The sequence below is a fragment of the Felis catus genome, chromosome C2, assembly GCF_018350175.1.
Source record: "Felis catus isolate Fca126 chromosome C2, F.catus_Fca126_mat1.0, whole genome shotgun sequence".
NCBI classification, from domain to species: Eukaryota; Metazoa; Chordata; class Mammalia; order Carnivora; family Felidae; genus Felis; species Felis catus.
The window spans coordinates 101,979,951-101,986,640 of NC_058376.1; the positions used below are offsets into that span (position 1 = coordinate 101,979,951).

General features: G+C 37.6%; 1 pseudogene; it reads left to right on the forward strand.

Annotated features, from left to right (window-relative positions):
- Positions 1-5,577: 5,577 nt before the first annotated feature.
- On the forward strand, positions 5,578-6,369 carry LOC101091554 (annotated as a pseudogene).
- Positions 6,370-6,690: the final 321 nt, after the last annotated feature.

Below are 6,690 nucleotides of genomic sequence, written 5' to 3' on the forward strand. Positions count from 1 at the left end.
TTCAAAATATTTGAATAGAAAATATTGAAATGGTAAAGAAAATGGCAATTTATGGCCAATAATAATATTCTTTCATATTTAATATCCTATAGTTCATTGAAATGGGGTTAGTTCAGTTCAGTTTTCTTTAACTATATGACTTCAATTGTTACATTGATTTTCTGGGTTTTTTTTTTATAAAATAAACAACTTGAGTTAAATGTTATTATCATGCAATAATTTATATTTGCATTTTGGTATATAGTATTTTTTGATACTTTACATTGTGACTAATCATTAATATAAACAACAAGTATCAGGCTGCGTGCCTGGTACCAAGAATTTGAACAGAAGAGATGTCTTGGTTTCAGTCTCTCTCTTCGTCTTTCCTACAGGCAGAAGTAACAGGCTGAGGTGGCAGAGATGCAGGATAGAAGGTGTGTGTGTGTGTGTGTGTGTGTGTGTGTGTGTGTATAGGCATACACATGTGCGTGTATACGGGTATACACACATGCACATAAACTTATACACACAACATACAGTACATACATGGTAATGGGTACTGATATATGAGCCCCATTACAGTGGTTCACATATGCTAAAACAAAATAAATTTAGCCATGTGAATATTTGGGAGACTATAGTTTCAGGACAAGCATCCGAGCAAGGAATTAGCTTGGCTTTTATATGAAACAAAAGGAAGTCAGAGTAGCTGGTAGAGAGTGAGCATGTTTGGACCAGGGAGGTGAGGGCAGAGAGGTTCAGAAGGGCTGGATGAGATGGGAATAAGTAAACCATGTTGTAAGGGAGATCAGTTTGCACACACTGAGACTAGCAAACATATAAAAAACAAAAACAAAAATACCTTTTTTGGAAAACTTTAAGAAGAGAAGTAGTGAAATAGAAATTGTCCTACCAAAGTTGGCTATGGCTCCTGCAGATCGGGAGAGGTGAAAGTGAAAGCAGATTGATAATCACAAAGCTATTGTAAAAGTCCAGGGTGAAACCATGCTGTCTTTTGAAGATGGTGACACTTGGGCTTGAGAAATGTAGGCAGTGATTCAGGTGCCCTGAACAGAGAGGAAGGAAATCTCTATAACATTGAAACACCGGTAATTACATTTCTGAGAGCAAGTGTTATATTTCTAGCTAGGTCTTATAATTTTTTCCCTAAATCAGATTATACTGACAGTCAGAGATGGGACCTAAAGATCATTATCTTACTATATTAAAATCTCGCTCCATGAATGAACTCTACAACAGATAGTGTATAGATAATGTATCAAACACATTCATGCATACTATCATTGTATATCCTGTAATTTTCTTTTGATAGATAGGAGTACTCAAGCTTTCAATTCTTAGGAGCTTTCTTAGTATTAAAAAATATTGACATCCCCAGAGAGATTGTTCTTTATGTATACTATGTCTATTTGCTTTTGAAAGTAGAAATTAAAATGCGGAATTTAAAGACATTCATTAACTAATTTCAAGATAAAAATAAACTCATCATATATTATCCACAAATCAAAATAATTAGAGAAGAGTCCCATTGTTTTCCATTTTTGCAAACCTCTCAAAGACTAGTCTACTACAAGAAAATGAATTCTCATATCTATTTCTGCATTCAGTCAGTTGTGATATGTTGTTTTGGCTGAAGCGAATGAAGAAAATCTAGCATCACAAGAAATATGTGAATATACATATTTGATACCACACCAAATTTTGACAGATGGTAGTTTCTTTAAGATTACTTGCATATGGAACCCAAAACAATGTCCATTAATTTTTGTAGTTTCTTACATTATAATCCATTGACCTGTCTTCCGCTTTGACTGCATCTCTATCCATTTGTGATGTTACAACATTAAAGTCTATAGGAAAATATTGGTTCATTGAGGTATGAAGAAATACCAAACACTGATATATGTCTTTATATAATATCAAATAATACATTTGTTACTATTATCACCAGATTTATTAACAAAGACTTTATTGGCAAGCTGTGAAGTTTTCAATGATAGATTTAAATTTTTGAAAATTCTCCTTTTTAAAGTTTATTTATTCATTTTGAGAGTTAGCATGAGTTGGGGAGGGGCAGAGAGAGAGAGAGAGAGAGAGAGAGAGAGAGGATCCCAAACAGTCTCTGCACTGTCAGCACACAGCCTGATGTGGGGCTCAAACTTGCCACTGTGAGGTCATGGCCTGAGCCCAAATCAAAAGCTGGACGCTTAACCAACTGAGCCATCCAGGCGCCCCTAATTTTTCACAATTCTAATATTTTGTTAAAATCAAATTTTATTATCCACAGCAAATAGTATCATTTGCTTTTCTTGAAGAGACAAGCCCATTTCTTCACTTTTGAAGACAATGTCTATAAAGTATGCAAATCTGAATTACTATAGTGCATCTGCTAAAACTTCTTTCTAGTGTAATGGTTTCCATAAAAACAAAACAAAATAAAACAAAACCTAATTTAGCTTGCAAGTGTCACAATAGCCCCCTCCCCCAGCACACAGGTGTTTTCCTTAGCAACAGTCATATACTTAGGCAGCAGAGGTGTTTTATGGATAATTTTCATTTCCTCACATAGAATACTGAAAAACATGTACTCTAGGGTCAAAATTTAATCAAATCAATAATTTGCACTGCTTCATCAAGGGCACTGTTAAGTGAAGCCTTTATTCCTTTACTGTAAATTCGTGGTGGTAAAAATATAATGAATACTAGTGCAGTTTAGTGCCACTGCTTTAATTCATGCCAAGGTGCCATACTTTTTATTGAAAATTGCTTTTGCAATACCAGTGCAGATTTCACCCCAGAAAAATGCTTTTGTGTTCTTACAAAAAAATATTTTTTAATTTGTTGATCTCCTGAAAGGGTCTTAGGGATGCCCAGAAGTTCATAGAAGTCACTTTGAAGACCACTGTAATTGCATGATTAAATTATGTTATGCATTCAAATGTGAATAATTTTGTTTGGAATTTATTAATTTTTACTTATTATATTGAAGAATTGAAGAGGCTCAGATTACTTTCAACCTCTCAGAAGCCTTCACCAGATGGATGAGAACAAAGTACACCCAGGTACATGTGAATAGGGCTGACTGAATTGAAGGCATAAACAGTTAAGTTGGGTCAACTTTTCAGCCTTTATATATTTAAGACCACAAACTATTCAGTCAGCGGTCCAACTATGCCTTTACTTTAACACTCTGTCTAATAGGAAGAAAACTATCAAAAGACATAGTTGACTAATAACATCTTTTTCTAAAGCTGTGGAAGTAACTTCTTACCTCCCCTGTCATTTTCTGACTCCAAAATCACAGTCTATTGTATATTTCCATGACCGAGATGACAAATTTAGGATGTTATGGGCCAAATGGTGTTCCCCCTTCCAAATTCATATGTTGATGTCCTAACCTCTAGTACTTCAGAATGTGACTGTGTTTATAAATAGGGTCTTTAAAAAGGAAAATTAAGCTAACATGAGGTCTTTAGGGTTGGTCCCTAATTCAATATAGTTAGTATCCTTATAAGAGGAAGAGATTAGAATACTGACATTCACAGAAGGGAGGATCATATGAGAACATCAGAAGATAGATATGTACACACCAAAAAGGGAGGCCTGATAGGAGACCAACCTTGATGACTCCTCGATCCCAGATTTCTAGCCTGCAGAACTATGTAAAAAATAATCTCTTAAGTCCCCATTCTGTGGTCTTTTCTCATTGCAGCTCTTTCAGACAAATCAAATGCATTTGAAAAGTAACTGCTTCTAAAGCCAACTCAGGAATGTTATATTTAGTTGATAAAATTATATATTTGAAATTTCTACTTTCATTGGCTCAGGATATAAATATATCCACAATCAATGTATACACGCAAAAAATTCCAGCATAAATCCCTTTAAGATCTGGTATTTTTAAAAGGGGAAATACAACACATGTCAAATTGGGTTCTATTATTTTGCAAAATGTAAATTTTAAACAATTACAAGGGGCAAAGAAATGTAGTGTAGTTCTTTGCTCAGAAAGGAGAAAACTGAATATAGAGAATCTAATCATTCTCTGTTCTAGTTCTTGATAGTTGTTAATGGTCTCATACTATATTTTACACACATCAACTCAGTTAATCCTCAAAACCACCTAGAAGCACTATTATTATTCCATTTTATTAAAAAGGAATGAGACTCAGAGAGATTACACAATTGCTCAAATCACAGAAATTATAAAAAGCTGAGACTTGAAAACAATTTTTCTAATGTCATAGCCAAGACTTACACATTAAAATTCTGAAAGAAGATGACAAATAACATGAATGATAATTAACCAAAGATAAGCAACATAGTGATATTCGTTATTTGTGGGCTTTTCATTTTGTTAACAATTCTTCTTTCAATTTTAACATTTCTTTTAAAAAATTTAGAAGTCAGAGAATATTAGAAATAACAGGGCAATGAATATTTACTTTTATAATGGATATAGATTTACCAGGTGTTAATATTTTACTATATCTACTTTACCATTCTTTTTCTATGAGATTACAGCTAATTCTCAAATATTTATCAGAACTTACACATCATCACTTTAAATCTACAAACTTAGAACTTATCTCCTAGCAATAAATCATCTAAAATCTATAATGCATCTAATATTGGTGTTCATTCACACTCAACAATTTAATACTGGTAAAAACCATGTATTAAACAATGCATTAACCATATTCAAATTTTCCAGTTACTCCAAAAAATGTTTTTGTAGTGTCTTTTTTCAAGAACCATGAACCATTCAAGCAAAGTATAATGAACATTTATAATGCGATAATGGTTTGGGGTTTTTTTGGTCTCCTTTTTTTTTTTTAAGAGAGAGAGAGAGAGAGAGAGAGAGAGAGAGAGCATGCACAGGGCAGGGGCGGGGTGGGGAGAGAGAGAGAGAGAGAGAGAGAGAGAGAGAGAGAGAGAGAGAGAGAATTTCAGGCAGGCTCCATGTTCAAAGCAGAGCCCCAAGCTGGGCTCAGCTCAAAACTGTGAGATCATGACCTGAGCTGAAATCAAGTCTTAAGCTCAACCAACTGAGCCACCCAGGGACAAAGTTTTTGTTTGTGTGTTTGTTTTGTTTTTATCTCTTTAATCAAGATTTATTCTCCCACTTTTTACAGATATTATTTAACAAACACACCAGGTTTTTGCTTTGGGATTCGTTTTGTGTTTCTTTGTTTTTCCAGAATTTCTTTCAATTTGAATTTGTCTCAATCTTTCCATCATAGCTAGTTTCAGGGGAAAATTTTTGGTCAGCAGGTCAGTAAATTCACTTAGGTGTGCCCTTCTCAGTGTATCACCTCAGGAGTCACATAATATCAGTGGCTCTGTTTTTATGTTGTTAAATTTGATCCTTTAAGGTGTAAACTGGCTGCCTTTATTTGCATGCATTCCCTTTCCTCCTCCTTCTTCAAGGCCTTTCTTTTGCAACTCTCATTTTTCTTTCTTTCCTTCAAGGGCCTGTATTGTGGCAAGTTTGTAATGTTCCTCTTCAAGTGTAAAGATGTCTTCCGACCTTTATAGTTAAAACGTCATCATTCAGAACCAGCAGTGGATCCTCGGATGCTGGGACCCTGGGTCCTGGCAGCAGGGTGGCCTACAGGCCCAGGGCAGGGATGCATGGCCTCTGGGTGGGAGCCGGCGCTACAGCCAAGAAGGAGCTTGCGGAGGTCAAGTATAAGGAACGAAGGACTGTCTTGGCTGAGGACCATCTGGCCCAGATGCCAAAGCAGTTGGACGTGTTCAAGACCAACCAGGAGGAATTTGCCGGCAAACACAAGCAGGAGATCCTGGAGAAGCCTGAGTTCCTGGCGCAGTTCCAGGACACGTGTGCACTACTGGGGTGGATCCTCTGGCCTCCGGAAAAGGATTTTGTCTGAGGTGCTAGGCGGGGGAGATTTCTATTTTGAGCTGGGTGTCCAAATTATCGAAGTGTGCCTGGCCCTGAAGCACCGGAACGGAGGCCTGATGACTCTGGAGGAGCTACATCACCGGCTATTAAAAGGAAGGAGCAAGAAGGCACAGGATGTCAGCCAAGAAGACCTCATCAGGGCCATCAAGAGACTGAAGGCACCCGTTTCCGCATCATCCCTGTGCGCCTACCTCTTTTGGTCTGTTCCAGCTGAGCCCAATAGGAATCACACTGTAGTGCTGCGGCTGGCAGAGAAAAATGGCCACGTGACTGTCAGCGCTCTCAAAGCCAGTCTTCTATGGGAGACGGAGCAAGCACAGCAATGCTGAACACCCTGGCTGGACCCGCAGGCCCCGGGGAAGCTCACTATTGGCTGCCAGCCCTCTTCACTGACCTCGGCTCCTAGATTACAGCCAGAGGCCAGAGAAGTGCTCCCCTGAGGCTGGGAGTGCAGGAGGGGGTGGGGGCAGCAGCAGGCAGGGAGAGGAGGGAGGAGCTTAAAACCTGAGACTTCCTTGGAAAGGAAAGGAGGAAGGGAAGGGGAGGCTAGGGGAGGGAAGGAAAAAGTAATCATTCAGGTAACACTTTGGCTGTTTGAGTATTTTGTCCCCTCGCCCCCCCTGCAGATACTTTTCACCAACTGATTTTAGTATTTGTTGGTGATTTTGTCTAAATCAGTTATTATAGAGAAAGATGTAAAGTGATTTTCTGATTCTCTCCTTTCTGATTTTACTAGCTGGCATTCTCCTACAAAACTTTTT